We start from the raw sequence: 21288 nt of genomic DNA on the forward strand, positions 1-21288 counted from the left end.
GTTTTCTATTTAACAAATCACCAATGTGCATAGCACTAAGAGATCAGCTTCACTAAAAGAAAATCTCAAGTCAGAGAGAAGAAAACAAAATTGAAACCAAGGTGGTATTCTAACCTTTCTCCCAATCTTTAACCCATTGAAATATTGTGGGATGACAGAAGGAGCTTGACAGAAGAGCGCAATAGGAAAGGAGCAATCTAGTACGTATACTCCAGGTGATTATATTGACAGGATTAACAAATACAGAGAGTGATACACTACTAACGTGACATAATAAGTTCTACAGATATCGTAAATCACAGCTGTCAGTGGAGTTTTCCTGCTGTACCATACCATTTCTACTTATTCATAAGTCTTTGTCTGAAAGACATCAAAATTCATAACTTTCCCTGTCTTTGCACAGAAGGCCTTTCACTGATTAGATGTGTACTTTTATTGCAGATAATCTGTGGATACTTTAAACTGAGATAGTAACACTGAAGTATTGCGAGTATTCTGGCTCTGTCAATGTATAGGAATGGAGTTGCTTTCTGACACTGAAAATGGTCAGGCCCTGATGAAAGAGCTGTGTAGGAGCTTGCCTTACATCTCACATACTCTCCCATATCTAGAGAAGTGATTCCTTTTCCCAAGAAGAGATGGTTACCTTTTCACTTTAATTGTTATTTCTCTAAGTGCTCCTGGAACAAAGCGACTTCTTAACATTACGGTAATGGAAACCAAAGCAAGGTCCTTTCAAAACGCAGTGTTCAGAGATAAAGCAGCCAACATATCCTGCTCTGTGTCTGCAAAATGATATTGACATAATGAAGAAATAAGCAGTGTATAGAACCAGTGGTGAAAACAATGCAAATACCTGCAACTGCAATATGTAACCAAACATATGAAAGTATATAAAAGTTTGAGAGTCTACAGTTTTTTTTGTCACCAAACAAGATCGTATATATATATATTTTCGGTTTACTTTTCTTTGGCTTTTAATACCATTAAATTACATCTATTATTGAAATGTTGTGGATTAGAGCATTTATGTGTGATCGTCCAAGGTGTACAGTGAGGGAAAAAAGTATTTGATCCCCTGCTGATTTTGTACGTTTGCCCACTGACAAAGAAATGATCAGTCTATAATTTTAATGGTAGGTGTATTTTAACAGTGAGAGACAGAATAACAAAAAAAAAAATCCAGAAAACCGCATTTCAAAAAAGTTATAAATTGATTTGCATGTTAATGAGGGAAATAAGTATTTGATCCCCTATCAATCAGCAAGATTTGTGGCTCCCAGGTGTATTTTATACAGGTAACGAGCTGAGATTAGGAGCACTCTCTTAAAGGGAGTGCTCCTAATCTCAGCTCGTTACCTGTATAAAAGACACCTGTCCACAGAAGCTATCAATCAATCTGATTCCAAACTCTCCACCATGGCCAAGACCAAAGAGCTGTCCAAGGATGTCAGGGACAAGACTGTAGACCTACACAAGGCTGGAATGGGCTACAAGACCATCACCAAGCAGCTTGGTGAGAAGGTGGCAACAGTTGGTGCGATTATTCGCAAATGGAAGAAACACAAAATAACTGTCAATCTCCCTCGATCTGGGGCTCCATGCAAGATCTCACCTCGTGGAGTTTCAATGATCATGAGAACGGTGAGGAATCAGACCACAACTACACGGGAGGATCTTGTTAATGACCTCAAGGCAGCTGGGACCATAGTCACCAAGAAAACAATTGGTTACACACTATGCCGTGAAGGACTGAAATCCTGCAGCGTCCGCAAGGTCCCCCTGCTCAAGAAAGCATATGTACAGGCCCGTCTGAAGTTTGACAACATCTGAATGATTCAGAGGAGAACTGGGTGAAAGGGTTGTGGTCAGATAAGACCAAAATCGAGCTCTTTGGCATCAACTCAACTCGTCATGTTTGGAGGAGGAGAAATACTGCCTATGACACCATCTCCACCGTCAAACATGGAGGTGGAAACATTATGCTTTGCGGGTGTTTTTCTGCTAAGGGGACAGGACAACTGCACCGCATCAAAGGGACGATGGACAGGGCCATGTACCATCAAATCTTGGGTGAGAACCTCCTTCCCTCAGCCAGGGCATTGAAAATGGGTCGTGGATGGGTATTCCAGCATGACAATGACCCAAAACACATAGCCAAGGCAAGGAGTGGCTCAAGAAGAAGCACATTAAGGTCCTGGAGTGGCCTAGCCAGTCTCCAGACCTTAATCCCATAGAAAATCTGTGAAGGGAGCTGAAGGCTCGAGTTGCCAAACGTCAACCTCGAAACCTAAATGACTTGGAGAGGATCTGCAAAGAGGAGTGGGACAAAATCCCTCCTGAGATGTGTGCAAACCTGGTGGCCAACTACAAGAAACGTCTGACCTCTGTGATTGCCAACAAGGGTTTTGCCACCAAGTACTAAGTCGAAGGGGTCAAATACTTATTTCCCTCATTAACATGCAAATCAATTAATAACTTTTTTGAAATGTGTTTTTCTGGATTTTTTTGTTGTTATTCTGTCTCTCACTGTTAAAATACACCTACCATTAAAATTATAGACTGATCATTTCTTTGTCAGTGGGCAAACGTACAAAATCAGCAGGGAATCAAATACTTTTTCCCCTCACTGTATATATATATATATATATATATATATATATATGTGTGTGTGTGTTTGTGTGGTTGTGTGGTTGTGTGGTTGTGTGTTAACCTCTTCCTGGGAATTAAGTTTACAGAGAAATGTTGATTAAGTGCATGTACACAATACTTGTGGAAAACTACACTTTGCTGATTAACTATTCATAGAAGACACTCAAATGTTTTCTGTTCCAAGGAAGTACATTAGTCAGCATTCTTATTTATATATATCGGTAAGCTTTTCATTTGATTATGTCTATAGAAAACAAACATTACCAATTCGTGAGACGAAGGAAACTTTGTTGTATGCTATGAATCCTGAACAAGAAAAGATTAATACTTCACTGGCACAATACAGACAGAAAGAATGCAATTTGAATAAGATCTGATCGCTATCTCTCTCTTTCCTTAAATAAGTATTTTCCATCAGATAAGTATTTTCTTTTGATTGTCTTGTTGCATTTTCCACTATATGTATTCTTGATGATTTGTTTGTCTCTAGGCTGTATTGGTTTTAAGTGTCTGAACATAGTATGATCATAATAATAATAATTACATTTTTATTTTATTTTTTTACCTACTAATGGGTTTATCATATTCTGGGACGTATGGGGAACAAATTGTGAACGTCTTATTCCTTCTTAGATATACACTTCAAGGGTTAATCAGACTAAAGAGTCCACTTGCTGTAATTTTCCACCTGATGTTTTTCCTGTGTTGATTAACATCAGACTATATCAATATGTAGTGTAGAACAGATTTTCAGAGTTTCCAAAGTTGCACTAAATTGATTGTAGTTTTCCTTTCCTTGTTAATTCTATAGATGTATGTATTGTCCATATTGATTATTTGAGGTAAGGTGTAGGTATTCTGAGTAAAAACTGAAACCTATATTTTTTATAGTTTGCATAATAATATGGAGATCAACAGTAACTATATTTAGATTGCCTCATATCCCTCTTTGGGACAATAACCATACAGCACCTGTATTGCACCTGATCAACAGGTTATTGTTCTATCTAAATGTGATTTTAATGTAGGACATGGTGGTGGTTTAGGTTATTTTTTAAATAAATAAATATGTTGTTGGGAGCATAATTTATCATTATTATATGTATTTTTTTTCAATGAATAAACAATCTCATGTGAATAGCCCTTTCCTGAGAAACAATGGAGACAAGAAGAGTGTCAGCGCTCTGCCTCCTTCAGTAGACTTCTAAGCATTCCCTATCACTAGTTTGATTGTTTATTTATTTGTATGTCTCAATCACCCTTAATTTGTTTCAGAAAGAGATTCTATGTGGAATATTTATTCAGCAAGATATCTACACTGAATTGCCTATGAATCACACAGCATGACCTATAAACTAGGGTACACCTGTTCAACAAGAACTGTCACTGGTGCAGTCCATCCTTTCACTTGTACACAAATATCAAAAGCAGCCTGTATATCAAATGACAAACATGCCACAACAGAGTTGCTCTTACTTATTGCGCTATATAAACAGGCACTTTGTCACGTTGACAGCATCATCATATGGGTGGTTCTTCACTCCATCTTTAGAACAGCAAGTTCACCTTGACAATCTGCCACTTCCAAGAGCAGAAAGACTTTGGGGAATGGGCAAAACTAATAAACAGATGGCTGCCTATAGCCAGAGAAAATTCTCAACCAGCTGCCCATAAATAATTCTAAAGCACAAGTTTTCATCAGGAGATATAAGATCCTAAAATAAAGCTCACAAACAGAAGAATTACAAGTTTTGTCACAGTGCATGTGATGGACCTGTGCCAGGGTGACCAAACAGACCTTCAACAGATGCTCTTACATCTTGGTTTAAGTGGTTTTGTTATAAACTTACATTAATGTATTTTTCACCACAGATTGTAGCTTCTTAAAGGGAATGGGATTGCTCCATGTCATTGAATGCTTGAATAATAATTTTATTTTAGTGGTATAACAGTCTCCAAAATTCCAATACTTTTATTTGTTGAAAAAGTACAATAAATAATTTAAAAACATGAGAAATTCTGTGGTTTGTTTCAAGTGGAAGACAACTGTTTGATTGTTCAAAGGTACACTTTAAAATGAAGTGGTGTGATTTTTCATTAATTAATATATGAATACCACAGGATAACCACATCAATACCTCATGAACATTCTAACTCATGGAGTTCTGATGTTGAGCACATCAACCCTAACCCTAATCATAAACCTAACACTGAGTCTGTTATACATGTGAAGACTACATGGGTATATTTATAGGTTACAGTGTCTGCTATATGGCAATAACTAGATTTTGTTCTAATTGGAGATTGTTGACAATAACAACCCTATGCTCCCAGTGGGGAATGGCAGAACTCTCATGTACTGCTTTTCTGTTCTTGCAATAAATGTACACTAGTTAATTATGACTGTGTGCACTGTGTACATCCACCTAACCATATGTATTTGATTGTACTGAGGCATATATGTTTAATTTTAATTAATACAGTATGACTGCTTTTTTGCCCCCCCCCCCATTTTGAAGATGAACTCTAACATTTACTTAGCAAATAACTTGTGTTTATATTTGACTTCAGATGTGATTTCAGATTTATAACTTCCTACATGTTTTTATTATTATTATTTGATTAGCTTATAGTAGTGCAATAGAAGTATATATGAGACAATCAATTGAAATATGCCATCCAACACAAATTTCCACTAACTCAAATGCAAAGTATATTGTAAAATGTGAATTTTAATATGAGAGGGATCAATATATTAATTCAATAGGGTTTGCAGATGGCTTTTCCATTATTTCCATTTACCAACTAGTATGGAGATAAAATTCCTCTTCAATGTAGCTTAAATAGATAATGCTTACAGAAATAAAACAAAATAAAATCTCTACTTGACAAGATTAATCATTTGCAGTTCCATACAGCAACACTGAACAAACCATGACAGTTTTGTACCAGCCTGATGGAAATAACACCAGGTTCACCATCTTGCCCAGCCAGTATCTGGCAACACCAATATCTGGGTTGAGCTTTTCCATTCACGTGTTAGTTGTACAATCTGATCTGGATTGTGCTAAGCATAACTTACATTAGGGTTTGTTTTGCTCTTTCTACGACTGCTTTATTTCAAATAATATATTGCCAACTTATCCCCAGCCCCATTCTATTCTGAAGGCAGTGGTGGTGAATGATCTCCAGCAGTGTACTGTGACAGCTGTATGTGTCCCAGTTTTGTTGCTTCCAGATTTTGTGTGCAAGCTTCCAAATTAATAACTAGATAAATAATCTGCTGTCAGTTTATTTATTTATTTATAAAGTGTAATTATTCTGCAAAGTGTCTAGAAACATGTAAATTGCTATTAGTATTTTTGTCAGCAATATAGATGGTTAGTTGTATGTTATGGTGGTATATTTTAATTACATTTAGATATGTGGAAGTTCTAGAAATTAGTAAAAAGGTAAATTATTTTATCTTAAATTATTTTGCAATAGTAGAAAGCTTGTGTGGCATGTCAGCTCTGTCAAGGCACAGCTATTGGTGGGGGTAGATTGCTTCTCATCAGCATCGTCAGCTGTGTCTCATTTAGGTGCTTTGCCCCAGGTATTTGGACACAGTTGAGGTGCTGATGATGACTGCAATCAGCACTCTCAAATTGTGAGTTTGAATATCCTCCATCAGAAGAATATATATATATTTTTTTTTTGCTGTCCTTCAATTCAAATTCCTGAATAAAAATGCCTGAAGGCTAACCCTAAACCCTCCATATCCTCCACTCCCCATTACAATTGGACTAATGCAATGTTCTAGAGGGCTCTTTAGTCCTTTTATCTGTGGGTTTTCATTTTATTGTATTACTTTCCATAATAGAGGCTTCTGGAATTTATACTCTACATATTTGGTAATTTGTTTTGCCTTTGGCTCCCATGACTTGTACATAGAAAAAGGTAGAATTACTTATATATATATATATATATATACACACACACACATAAAGGCAAAACTTAGTTGAAGAGAGTTTCCTTATGCTACCTAAAAAAAAAACATGTTAAGGGACATTAAAGGGTTACATCATTACAAGCACTACTCCAATTAAGCAATTAAAACTGATATCATATGAATAACATTTTGTTATTCCATGGCCATGCTCTGGAATTATTTGAAGTGCTGTGCAATTTTCCTCAAGTTCACTTCAGGCCTTTTTAACATGAACCATTATAAGGCTTCAATTGTTCATGTCTGACATGATATGCTTACAAATAACTTCCTTCAATTAAGTGGTCTGCTCAGCCCCTGACTGGCTTCGTTCTCAGTTCTTTGATGCTGCCTCTTAAACCCATTGACATATTCATGGGAATGGGTTGTATTTACATGTTCACATCAAGGTTTAATTGTTAGCCCTCAATAAATTGCTCAGTGACAAAAGATCTAAACACTTTTGTCTGAAAAGTTTACAACAATATTCCTGTTCCCAGTGGTTTGTAATGTACATCAACAACAAAACATGTTTAATTGAGGCAAATGAAAAGTACAGTGTTATAATACAGTACTTATGCTACAGACACTACTTATACTACACTATACTACATCACCAAACAAAAAATGGCAAAACAGGTTCTATACAGATTCTATTCTATATCCATATTCTATAGTCAATGTATCATTCATTGCTCCCATGCCCTAAAAGCCTATTAGTGAAATCATTCATATAATACGAGTTTGAACTGAATTTGTTTATTTATTAATTCACTCATTTTACAGTTCAGGATGATGTTATTTTTTTGTTTGTAAATGTTGCTTAATGTAAAAGTGGAAGTATCTACAGCACACAAAATTATGGTGGATTTCACACAAACAAGTGTAGAACAATAATTGATTTAACCACATTGATTGTAATTGTCACATGATAATGCATCTTTAACCATGCAAGATACATTGATATGTATGTATGATATGTATAACATAGTTTGTGTTGGAGAGTTCCAGCGTGGAAAGTTGCTGGATTAACCTGAACCTTTTTTTTTTATGGTCCTGTCTCATAAATAAATAAATAACATCAGTACTAATTGATTGCTATATTCACTACATCACAGAACTGAGAAATTGTTTTGTTAAGTGTTAAGCTCATCAGTACAGCTCTTGGGAGCAATGATGGCAATGCGTGTCCATGAAGCTTTAAACCATCTGCCTCTTTTCCCATTATTGTCCCACAGAGCAACTAACAGAGCTAAAGCATCAGATAGAGGACTCACCGTGACACCAATGATAGCACTGCAAAGCTCAAATATGGCCAATGGTGCAGGGAGTGCTTTTCTTGTCAGGACACCCTTGCAAACTCCAAACAGGGTGCTGCTCAGCCATTTGTGCACTGTCTCATGAGACATGTCAGTCACAAGTCATATAACGTCATTGCTCAGATTTCAGCAAGTGATCTTTGTATTTCAGAGCCCAACTCTGGTAAGGCAACAGGCAACAATCAACAAAGTAGTGTTCAACCATCAATTAGAACTTCCATAGCCAAGTGTGCATTATAAAAGTCTATAGAACAGCATATAACTATGAAGAACATGAAACAGAAATGTTTATTAACCATAAATCTCCTTAAGGATATTATATTCAGTTCTCATTTGCAATTTAATATTCAGTTTGTAAACATTCTTGTGAGTGCAGGCTTTTCTGATAAATAAAATAATGTCCAGGAGAATTGTTTTTGCACAGTGTAATTCCACTACTGTTCTCAACAGCTGTGTTGTTAATCCTGTGATGCAGAATCATAGCTATATATGGAAGGAAACCTTTGTCTGTTTCACACTGTTTACTTTTTATTAAAATGTATTGCATACTACACATATGCTTAACATACCCCCTAAGCAGTAGAAATGCCAATATTTTGAAAACATCACCCAATTTACAAGGTCATTATCAAGTTCACATCTTAGACTTAAACTACATATTACCATGAATTGTGATATCTGGCTTGGAAAGAGCACAGTGAAAGCAGAGGACAGAAATCTCAAAGTTGTCAATGGGCTGCAAAGAATAGAATATACAATGAAATTAGAAAGCTGTAGGAGCAGCAGAGACCAGATTGATTCCCAGTAACATACATATTTACTATCAATACCATGCCTTCTTACACAGCATTAAATACACAGCAAGTACACAGCAGTAAGTAAACAGCATTAAATGTCAAGCAATGTTTTTTGTGTACTAGTTCTAAAGACAGGCAGTTTTATTTAGTTCAACCCCAATATTTGTTTCCACTTCTTCTGAGGAGCACTGATAGGGACAGGTGTTAGGAATTATCTGATATAAGAAGGCGCTGTACCTAGTGGATAATTTTGCATATTTGCATAAGTTCACCACTGGGCTCTTGGGTTATACAAATTTTATCTTTTGAGTTGAGGATACTACCCAAAGGGGGAGGGGAGGCATGCTGTTAACACTGGGACCTCAGTGAACATATTTTTGTATAACCAGGATGGCTATTGGCCACTGTTTGCTGTCACTCATGAAGCCTGCCCCTGTTTATATAAAGAGTATTATACACTCAACACTAGAAGCACCAACATTTCGAACTACATACAAGAGCCAAAACCGCTCATTTTAACCAATAGCTCTTTAAACGCTGTGGTATAATGAAAGGCAAATGATCGAATAAAACTAGCACAAATGTAGTAGGGTATTTAAATGGAAATATGAGCATAAAACATTAAAATGATTGGTATAAATATCAAAGCACTTTTTGTTTCTAAATGCATACACTGCACAGTCAAAATACATGAAACAAGTGTTTATTTGCGGCGTAATCACTCTCAATGTCCACTCAATCTGACTACAGTTGTAAGAAGACACTTGTAATGCTATACAATGTGTGTGTTTTTCAAGCACATGAAAGACTGTACACTGTAGGTGAGGTAGAGATTGCGACTTGAATTGATTTGCGTTTAAGCAGGTAAAACGTTGTAGACATATGTAATACATATATTTAGGACAAATCATGAACTTGTATGTACAGTGTATTCAGGAACACAGAGTAATTCAAATTAAACTGACCAGCTCAGCGCTTCTAGTATTAAATTATAAAGGCGAAACATGCAAGATATCACATCACGAGAGCTACAGAACAGTATGCGCTCACAAACTGGAGGGTTACAAGCCGCTAAATGGAAAACTACAGTCGAGCTTTGGATTCAAACTGGATTCGAAACGAAATATTGACGACAAAGTAAAGGTTTTCCATTTCATTTGCAAGGAATGCTTTTCTTACAAGGGCAGTGCGAGTAGTTTACAGTATAATTTGTAGGCAAAACATCCATTTGCAGTAGTGATTTTAATTTAGTGATTTTTTAAATATAAATTTCTATATTTTTACCATTACCATTCAGCGTCGTTATACTGTAATATCAATGCCTAGTATATATTAAAGTATTGTGTGGCACAACCACTTAAAGACTGTTACACTTATTTTAATGAGTGCCCGATTATTCTACCGATTAATGAACTAATGCCCATTGATTAACGGATCAAATCTTTTCTGCATCTGATAAAATTATGTTTAAAGCTATTTATATGGGAAGTGTTTATTTGCTTATAAAAACTAGGGCCTGACAGATATATCGGAGCACCGAAATTATCAGCCAATATTGTCCTTTTACATAAATACCTGTATCGGCACATATTCCACTGATAATGCATCAAACTATTGGCTAAATATTATTTTTAAATTACCATAAAATCCACCGAGAAACACTTAGGGCTTATAAACCAATAAACGGGTTTTACTACAACCCCAATTCCGAAAAAGTTGGGACAGTATGGAAAATGCAAAAAAAAAAAACTAACAAAAAGTCATTTGAAAATTCAAATCACCCTGTACCATATTGAAAACACATTATTTGTCACACCCTAGTGTGTGCTTAGGGGCGACTATACTACCCGACAAAGCCACCTCCTTTGTTATACGAGGGAGGAACTCATCTACCCACTCCAATGCTCTCCCTGGCAGGCTCGACGGGACCCCAAGACACTCACACAGGCAGGTAAAATATAACAATATTTATTTAACAAAGCTCCAGACAGGGCATGAAGACTGTCCTGGATAATTGTACAGAATCATATAAAAGGTAACTATGTAAAACCATTAATTAGAAGGGCAATAAAATGCTAAAAACCCTACCCAAAAAAATAAGAAAGAAAAAGGAAACGAATAAAATCCTATAAAACTACTATTTCTTATACAATTATATCTCATGTACAAAAGACACCAAAAACTCTTCTTCCTCTTGCAGATATGATCAACACTCCAATCACACAGGCAAGTCAGTTCTAACTTCTCATTCTCTTTCTTCCTCACAGCCCGACAGCACCCCGTTGGCCAAACAGACAGCTGCAGACTGGAAATAGAAGACCTCAGTTAAGGAGAAAAATAATCAATGTTCACAGTTCATTTCTTGCCACGACTCTGCAATATGATCCACAATAATATTCTCTTCTCTAAATATAGCTGAACGTGGCAAATACCAGGGGAGAGGGGATGCACCCAGTTCCAAATAAAGCAGAGTTCAACAGTACTAATGTGTATGGCTCTTAATGTCTATGGCAAGCCAAATTATCATTTAGAGATATTTGCAAATAACATCCTGTTCAATTAGAGATATCTGCAAATCATTTAGAGATATCTTCAAATGACTTCCTGTATTTTGGCTGAGATTATCACTTCCCGTTTCCTTATTCAGTTAAATAGAAATAAATGGACAAGTTAACAGGAAGTGATAATCTTGGGCTATATACAGGAAGTCATTTGAAGATCTCTAAATGATTTGCAGATCTCTCTAAATGCATTTAGAGATCTCTAAATGATAATTTGGCTTGCCATAAAGTTCCGTGTTCAAAGTCGCTTCACTCGTGTTCTTACTAATTCCCCCTCTGTTACACATACAGTCAACAAAAACCCATGGACTTAGCTGCTCGAAGCTCTCGCCATCACTGCTCTGCTGCCAAGTCCTTAATATATCTCATCGCCGTCTCAGGGTTCAGAGTCTCTGTTGTACTATTTGTAATCCACCAGAAGTTAAAGAGTTCATTAGTCCCGCAAAAGTCTCCACTGCTCCCCTCTCCAGCACTGGCTTTGTTTCCACGTCCCGCTGTTCACCACCTCTCAAGCTGTCTCTTTCTATGAACCTCTGTGTGCCCCCCCACTGAACGATCCCTCTCAGCTTATATACCAAAGCAGTGAACCAGGGTGCAGGTGAAGGTGATTAGGAGAGATTATGCAGGTAGGTCCAGGTGAGAATGTATCTCACGGTGTGTACTGGGCCGGACAAACAATAAAGCAATTAAAAACCCAATAACCCAGTTATACACAGAAAAGGATACAACCAAAATAAGGAAGCAAAAGAACATACTTCATAAGTGAAAATAACCATAATAACCAAAATAAAATAACGCACCGCCCATGACATATTAACACATTGATGTTTTACTTTGTGAATTTAATTTTTGAAAATATACACTCATTTCAAATCTGATGACTGCAACACACTCCACAAAAGCTGGGACAGTCGACTGTTTACCACTGTGTAACATCACCTTTTCTTTCAATAACACCTATTAAGCGTTTGGGCACTGAAGACACCACTTGGTTAAGTTTAGCAAGTGGAATTTTCCCCCATTCATCCATTATACATTTCTTCAGCTGTGCAACTGTACGGGGACTTCATTGCTTTATTTTGCGCTTCATAATGCGCCACACATTCTCAATCAGAGACAGTTCAGGACTACAGATTCCACTGTGCTACTGTTCATCTCAGATGGCAGCACTTCTGGACAGTGTTGATGTATTGCTTCTGCTTTGCATAGTAAAGCCTTAACTGGCATCTATTGATGCAGCGTCGAATGGTGTTGACTGACAAAGGTTACTAAAGTATTCCCGTGCCCATGTCAGGATATCCATTACAGACTCATGACGTCTGAGGGATCGGAGATCATGCACATTCAGAAGTGGTTTTCGGCCTTGCCCTTTACGCACCGAGATTTGACCAGATTCCTTGAATCTTTTAATTATATTGTGCACTGTAGAAGGTGAAATGCCCAAAATCCTACCGATTTGTCTTTGGGGAATGTTGATCTCAAAATGTTGGATTATTTGCTGAGGCATCTGTTGTCATATTGGCGAGCCTCGACCCATCCTTGCTCTTGAAGGACTAGGCCTTTTTTGGAGTCTCCTTATATACTATGATTACACGATTGCCTCACCTGTTTCACATCACCTTCTTATTTCAACTTGTCACATCGCTATCAGTCCTAAATTGCCTCTGTCCCAACTTTTTGGAAATGTGTTGCATGCATCAATTTCAAAATAAACATTTACCTTCAAAAAACTATGCAGTTGATTAGGTAAAACATCAAATACCTTGTCTTTGTACATTTTTTGTTTAAATACAAGTCAAAGTACATTTACAAATCACTCCTCGTTTTTATTAGCATTTTCCATACTGTCCCAACGTATGGAATGTGTAAAATGCTAATAAAAGCTATACCAGCAATTAACACTATCTTTGCTAATGTATAGAACATGCACATTTTTCTATTTGTGTGTGAAATTGCTCATATATCTTGGTCTTTGTTCTAATGTATAGAATTTGTCGCTTGGGCTCTAGTTAAAACACTGTAAAACATTAGAATAAGTACAAATAAACATCTATACAATATAAAATAAGAAGAGTTTATTGTGTTTTCCAAAAGATAATTGATATAATTTGAGATGGCTAGAAGACATTTGGTTCCCAAACCCCTCGTCGAGGCACCTCAGCTTTTCCAAGCATTTGTTGAATTTAACCACTAGCACACCTGGTTCAACTTAAATGAGGTACTGATTAGCTGAACTTGGTGTATTAGTGGTGGAATTAAACAAATACATGGAATGGCTGGGGTGCCTCATGTAGAAGATTGGGAACCAAACTTGTGTTCTTCTAGCCATCTCACAAGATATCAATTGGTTTGGAAGACACAGTTTGACAGTGAGCAATCGACCATCTAACCGAATATTCAAGACGTGGTGTTAAAGCTGCCATAAAAGAACTTGAAGAAACTAGGCAAGTTGAGGACCGAAAATACAGTGGAAGACCCAAAACGCTGTCTGCTTCTGATGAACAGTACTTAAAGGTCACTTCCTTGAGGGACAGAAGGAAATCCATTGAAGTGCTTGCTCAGCATTTGGCAGAGTCATCGGGAACCAAAGTACATGCTTTGACCATAAGAAGAAGTCTTACAAGAAATGGTCTTTTAGGGTGTGTTGCAGCTAACAAACCATTCTTGTAGAAAGGCAACAAGCAGAAGAAACTGTAGCACATATAAAGACCATAAAGCTGGAGTGACAACCACTGGCAGAAAGTCTGATGGAGTGATAAGTCCAAATTAGAAATTTTGGTTCACAAAGACGCCAGTATGTCAGAAGAAGAGTTGTCGAGAAGTACATTGATTCCTGTCTGCAGCCTTCTGTGAAGCATTGTGGCAGTTATGCCATGGTCTGGTGGTGCATTTCAGCCAATGCTATAGGGCAGTAGTTCTCAAACTTGTCCTGGAGTACATCCTACCCTGCTGGTTTCTGTTCCAAACAATCTCTCAATTACTTAATTGAACCCATAATTTAACTAATAATTTCCTAAATCAGAGCCTTTTAATTATTTTTAACAGTAGGAGTTTTAAGTTAAGTATAAAATTGTATAAGGAAAATATTAAGGAAAGAACTTTTTGTCAGTTACACAATTTAAAGAGTCAAATGTAATCAAATTACTTCAATTGAGAGCTCGGTTGGAACAAAAACCAGCAGGTTAGGTTATACTCCAGGACAGGTTTGAGAACCACTGCTGTAGGGGATCTGGTCACAACCAATGGAATTATGAATGCTGAGAAATATAAAAAGATTTTGATTAATCAAGCTGAAAACAAGTGATTGGCAAATACGTTGTCTTTCAGCACGATAATGACCCCAAACACTCTGCAAACACAATCAAGACCTACTGGGAGTGGCAGTCAGAAGATAGAACATTTACAAGTATTAGACCACCTTAGGCCACCTCAGAGCCCCGACCTCAACATAACTGAAGCTGTGTGGCATCACTTGGGCAGGGAAAATAACAAAAAGTAGCCAGAGTCAAAAGGAGAGTTATGGCAAATCCTGCAAGAAGCTTGGAAGAACATAACACAAGATTACTTGAAAAACTTTCACAGGGGAACTAAAAATGTGTGACCCCACCCTGTGAGGTGAGCCCATGTGATGTGCCAGTATACAATAATCACAACTTCCAAGTGATATCACCAGCCATGGTTCCTCTTTCTGTGGATGAGGCTTTCAGTCTCAATTAGTGTTCAAATATCTACAGTGGCTCTCAAAAGTATTTACCCGCCTTTCATTGTGTTACAACATGAAATCATAATGGATTTAATCAGCCGTTTTTGATACTGATCAACACAGAAAATATCCATGATGTCAAAGTGAAAAATATGATCTGCAAATTGTTCTAAATTAATTACAAATACAAAACAAAAAATTATTTTACAATTTACTATCCTTGTAAAAGACAAACTTCAGAAGCATTTTATGGTCTTGTCTCCACAGCCTGGACTTGTCTTTATAGCAATGAATCGTCCCTTCGGAGACCATGACTCCACCACCCCCACCAGCACCTCCCCTCCCCCCAAAAAGAAGACCATGAACATCAACCTTCTCTTTCATACTCTTTGCATAACCTATTGCATTGGAAGGTAACAGTGTTTATTAAAACGACACGTGGAATTATCATTTTTTGATCATATCAATAAACACATAACAGCATACACTGATCAGCCATAACATTTTGACCACATTTTGTCAGTGGGTGGGATATATTAGGCAGCAAGTGAACATTTTGTCCTCAAAGTTGATGTGTTTGAAGCAGGAAAAATGGGCAAGCATAAGGATCTGAGTGACTTTGAAAAGGGCTAAATTGTGATGGCTAGATGACTGGGTCAGAGCATCTCCAAAACTGCAGCTCTTGTGGGGTGTTCCTGGTCTGCTGTGGTCAGTACCTATCAAAAGTGGTCCAAGGAAGGATAAGCGGTGAACCGGTGACAGGGTCATGGGCGGCCAAGGCTCATTGATGCACGTGGGGAGCGAAGGCTGGCCTGTGTGGTCCGATGCAACAGACGAGCTACTGTAGCTCAAATTGCTGAAAAAGTTAATGCTGGTTCTGATAGAAAGGTGTCAGAACACACAGTGCATCGCAGTTTGTTGCGTATGGGGCTGCATAGCCACAGACCAGTCAGGGTGCCCATGCTGACCCCTGTCCACTGCTGAAAGCACCTACAATGGGCACGTGAGCATCAGAACTGTACCACGGAGCAATGGAGGAAGGTGGCCTGGTCTGATGAATCACGAGTTCAAGGTGTTGACTTGGCCTCCAAATTCCCCAGATCTCAATTCAATCGAGCATCTGTGGGATGTGCTGGACAAACAAGTCCGATCCATGGAGGCCCCACCTCGCAACTGACAGGACTTAAAGGATCTGCTGCTAACGTCTTGGTGCCAGATACCACAGCACACCTTCAGAGGTCTAGTGGAGTCCATGCCTCGACGGGTCAGGGTTGTTTTGGAGGCAAAAGGGAGAGCTACACAATATTAGGCAGGTATTCATAATGTTATGGCTGATCGGTGTAGAGCCTATATATATAACTTACTGTATATTCACAAAGGCACCTACATGCACATACAGGGTTCGAATTATGGAGGAACTCAGAGGGGCTGAACCCCCCTATAAAAGATGATAGCCCCTCTATAAGTTTAAATAAGTGTTGATTGTCAGCTACACCAAGCACAGCTCGACAGATTTCAGAGGAGGTTTCAACTGTTATTTGTTTCTTAACGTACTTGAGGTAGTCATATTGGAAGTGGTTTACTGTATCATGTGCAGGTTTATGAAACATCTATAATGCTTTCTTAAAAATGTCTAAAAGGAAACAACGTATTATCAAATTTTGGTTTCACAAAGAAACCTACGACTACAACAAATGTAATGACTGATTATGGCAAACATCAAGCTGTGGTCTATGATTTGAACCCCACATGGAGCCCTGGCCAAAGTAACAATTTGGAAACAGAAAGAGTCGCCAACAACAGCGACGCTGAAAACCCCACTTGCATTACATCAGTACTGAATATCTAGAGCACTTAACAGTAGGAGGAATGGAAGGAATGCCATCTGTGATTGTTTTGTCGTGAAGGAAATCAAGGATGTACAGCAACGAAACAAAACAACGTCTTCTGTCCAAAAAAGGAGTTCATTATCAAAAGAATGGTTGAGGGACACAGTGTGTATATCTGTTGCAAAACATATGCAAATAAATATAAATAAATAAGTAAACAGACAGCACTGCACATCAAAAAACTGTAGATATCACCGGCATAAGGGAGAAAAGCATGCTTCCAAACATGGATTCGGAGGTAAGCCCTAACGTGATGACTGCAGTATTCTGAGCTGCATATCTAATTGCAAAAGAAAGGCTGGCTTTTAGGAAAATGGATTACTTAATTTCACTTCAAGATATGAATGCTACAAAAATGGGCTCAGGACACCAACCAGACCACTCTTCTGCCAACATTATCAAACAAAATGAAAAATAAAATGATTTTAACATTGAAAAGCAGAGACTCAGCATCACAATTGATGAAAGCAGCTTGTATGGCTTAAACTACCTAACTGTTTACTGGTGTAACTAGTAGTGGTGATCGACATAGAAAATATTTTTCTAGAATTGGTGGAGCTTGCACAATAAATAGATCTCTAAAAGTAAGTATTTACAAATCATGTAAAGATGATGCATATTTGAAAAAATATCTTAGTGTTGCCACAAATGGGGATTCGGTAATGACCGGTAAGGAAATGGGACTGATTACTCGGCTAAAGAAAGATTTTTCCCTCACTAAAATCAGTAAATTGCTTTGCACGCCAACTCAAGCTTGTGGTACGTGACCCCCTTAAAGCTGTTACAGGCTATAAACACTTTAGATTTTAATTTCTCTAAACTCTGTATCATCACTATGTATCGTCACCAAAGAATGCAAGGTTAAGCTAAGGTCATACTACAAGAATTTTAGCCAGATTGTAGCACGATTTAGCCCTCCCGTCAAATCTGCACGGACAGTGACGACAAGCAGCTTGGTCAGGGCACGTGACAGCTACCAATGAAGGAGCAGGGTGCATGGGTCTGCGATGCCATCACTTGCCCTCTGATCCAATTGTAAGCTAGTCGGAGCCACTACGATAATATCAAGCATGTTTAATATTTATGACTTGTAGGGTGAGAGAATCAGGATTCTGAGAATGGACACCGGAAGCAGACAATGAGAGTTGAGCTGACTTAAGAAGAAAAAAAGGAACAGGAAGAATAAACATGACAGGAGTATTTGATTTTCATAAGTATTTATTAAAATACTTCAAATAACAATGGTTGTTTTGGGGAAGGTTATTACAAAAATGTGTAAATTTTCTCTGAATACATCATGCGTATTTCCACGAGATTTGGGGAGTTTCGAGGCTGTGTCTGAGATCCCCACAACAAAGGATTTCAGATCAGTCATTAAGGGTGTGACACCCAGTGTTGTGTGCACTCTTTCGCCAAGCAAAAGACACAAATTTGGTGAAAGCCGGTCGATAAGTGTGATCTGCCCACACTTCTCAAAATTGGGTCAGATTGTAGAAATCATGTACTGTGACCCTAGCATTAGTTAAGCTGCTTTCATGTTAGACACATTGTCATTTTCAACCTGAGACAAAACTCTGATACCGGGGTGAACCCGGTTAGGGTTGAGATTTCCAACCCGGTTCGAAGCGCTTACTTTGGGTTGAAAAACGTTAATGTGAAAGCAACAGGGTTAAACTGGCCTCGTGTTTAATAACAACAACAAATGTCAGGGGTCAAGGTGGCAAGAGCAAGATGTGAGAATGAAGTCCGGGAGTTGGTCAGGCTATGGGCAAATTAAAATATCCAGTGACAGAAGGATGGAAAAATGTTCATACAACTATCGGCTGCCATGCAGAGTGCCGGGTACGACAGAAGTGTTCCTTGGTACCACAAGAAAATAAAATCACTTAAAAAATAAAGGTTATAAAAGTTAAAGATTATTCAATCTTCAGTCAATTTTCTCTCTGCCACTGTGTTTGATCTGGGTTGATAATATGTGGTGTGAAGCGGTCATGTCAAACCCCGGGGAGAGAATCATAACCCAGGTATTATAGCACAAGGCAAATGTGAATGCAAGCAGGGCTGAACTCAGGGGCGAGTCACCCTTCGGCCACCCCGGGTTGACTCATCCCAGGGTTAGGTGCTCTAGTGTGAAAACAGTTTAGTGAAGCTGCAGACAATCTTGAAATGAACATTTTTGAAATTCTACCAAGCAGTAATTGATAATCTAGCCAAACGCCTCCCAGACTCATAATTTATCAACCTGCTAAATCCACTGGATACACATTTCTGGCCAAAAGATCAGGATTGTCATATTTTATATAGTGAAAATTAAAATTAAATACAAATGAAATTTGGGATGCTTTGGAGGAATTTTATATCTGGAAGCTGCATGGTGAAGACATTGGAAAAATTCTGTATAAACTCACAATTGCAAGCAAAACATATCTTGCCACCTCTGCTGAATGTGAACGCAGGTTTTCAGCTCTAAATGACACTGATAGAAAGTCTTGTTGCAACCAACTTTGAGCACAAAGCTGGACTTCGCTCCTCTTTCCGTATGTTAACGGTCCCCCACTGGAGAGATCGAATCTGGTGCCTTTTGTGAGATCCTGGGTCAAGGCAGGTCATTGTCTATCATGCAAACCAGGACAACATCCTCAGAATACTGATATTTGGACACTGTGGTTGATTTTATTTTAAGGTAGGCTAACTAATTTTATTTCATTGTTATTATTTGCTGTATTTTTCTAAAGGTATTTTCTACGTGTGCATATGTGTATTTCTATATGTGTAGCTCCCTAGGGATTCTATTAGGTCACCTTGGTGGGCTGTTGGTACAGTGCATTTTTTGAAGACCCCCAGAGGATTCATAGTCTAATTCGAACATAAGCAGTAATCAAACCATTTAATTGTAGTAGCACTGTGTACATTTATCTAAACAATATACTGCTCTATAAGAGATTATGTATTAACATAATATTCACATAACATCAAATGACTGTGTTCATTTCAATCTCTGATGAGACAAATCTACTTAGTCTTACAAGTAAAACAGAATTGAGGTTCAAAATGTTGCAAATTTTACAACAACATTCTCTTACAATGATGAATTGCAGTCAAGATTGTATCATGGTGTCCTGTCATACAAACTGAACAAGACAGCAGAATAGTTGTAAGTGAAAATGAATTATATATATAAACCACACAGCGTTCCCAGTAGCAACACATTGCTTTTCTCTCTGTATCACACACATATGCAAAAGTACTACCAGGAACTTCCACAGCATTACAATGATGCAGTCACAAGTATATTTTACCCTAGCATGTGCCATGCTTGAAGTCCATTAATCAAGACTCCACTCTGAATACTGAATGTTAAATCTTGTACTTTTCTCCAGGTTTAGTACAAAAGGGCACATTTACCTTGCAACGTTTCAGAAATCCCAAACCTGTCAGACAGGGAAAACATTTACTTTTAAGATTTTTATTTTATGTACATTTCACACCATGAATCCGAGATTTGTGAGTGGAATTGTGGAGTTGTTTGTTACTGACTTCTCTAAATTCTAGCATACTTGTAACCTCTGTCCCTTTTGCATTATTGTTCTGCTGTCCCAAGTGAGGTGGTTCTTGCCTTTTTTTTTTTTTTTTAAGCCTTTTTGTTTTGAAGCCTTTTTGGTTTTCTGGCTTGGGTGCCTGGTGCTTTTTGTTATTTTTGTAAGGATCTGGGTCTTGGATTGCCTTTTTGGACTTTGCATCAATTTCTGTTCCTATTGGAGCATTTGGGAAATATTGTTGTTCTTTCTTGGTTGGATTACAAAGTCATTCCTGGACCGGTCCTGGATCTTCAGCCTAGCTCAAGGAGTGGTAAGACCAGCCAGTGGCTGAGAACTTTATTTTTCGGGACTTCCTTTTTGTCTCAGTTCTTTAAAGATCCTTCCTATTGTGCAGAGACTCAAACTTGGACATGTACAAATTGAATGCTGTTGTGAAAAAGCAAAAAAACATTTTCATATACTTCAGCATGTACTCTTTTGTTGTTTTGTATTTGTATATACTGTTTTCTGTGTTGGTATAGGGGATTTTTTTTTTGGGATACTTATGTACATGCACAAATCTTGTATAATATCATATATAAATAATATATAGTTAATACATGGTAGAAATGTGGGATCCTTATATTTTTCATATTCCAAAATTGCCCCCTTTTGTATATAAAATATGGGATTTTTTTTTTTAATACATGTTTGTCTGTAATCCATAGTGTTGGTTGGAAATATATTGTATATATAGAGGGAGGCTTGGAAGGGACTAAATACTGAAAAAGCTGATAAATATTAAAGTACACTCTGGCCTCATTGGCTAATTGCACTCTCTCCTACACCAAAGTGCAGGTCCTGTTTTAAGTTCCAAAAATC

Source organism: Amia ocellicauda, chromosome 3 (assembly GCF_036373705.1).
Source record: "Amia ocellicauda isolate fAmiCal2 chromosome 3, fAmiCal2.hap1, whole genome shotgun sequence".
Classification (NCBI taxonomy): domain Eukaryota; kingdom Metazoa; phylum Chordata; class Actinopteri; order Amiiformes; family Amiidae; genus Amia; species Amia ocellicauda.